The sequence below is a fragment of the Arachis duranensis genome, chromosome 10, assembly GCF_000817695.3.
Source record: "Arachis duranensis cultivar V14167 chromosome 10, aradu.V14167.gnm2.J7QH, whole genome shotgun sequence".
Taxonomy (NCBI): domain Eukaryota; kingdom Viridiplantae; phylum Streptophyta; class Magnoliopsida; order Fabales; family Fabaceae; genus Arachis; species Arachis duranensis.
The window spans coordinates 25,951,025-25,951,426 of NC_029781.3; positions in this window are offsets into that span (position 1 = coordinate 25,951,025).

Consider the following 402-nt stretch of genomic DNA (forward strand, 5'->3'; position numbering starts at 1 on the left):
TGCTTCTAGAATTTCCGAGCTCTTCTCTCTTTCGGAATTTTGTGGGTCCTTGTTTGGGGGTGATGTTTTTGGGCGATTCTGTTTGTTTCCTCCTGGAGTACGGGGTGATAGAGGGCTGTCTGGTCGTTCTCCGGTGTCAATTTCGTCCTCTTGTTCAGATGCGGCGTGCTCATCGTTGAGAGGGTTGTCCGCCATGGTAGAGGGATGACTTCCAGGTCCCCGGCAACGGCGCCAATGTTCCGAGGGTTTACCTGAAACGTGCAGCTCGGTCGTCTGGAGAGGCCCGAGGTGGGGGTTCGGTGACCCGAGCTTGATATGCGGAATGGTTGGTGGTTGTACCTGCAATGACACTCCGATGCTTAAGTTAGCATGGGTCCAAGCAGATATGTGTAGATGTAGAAT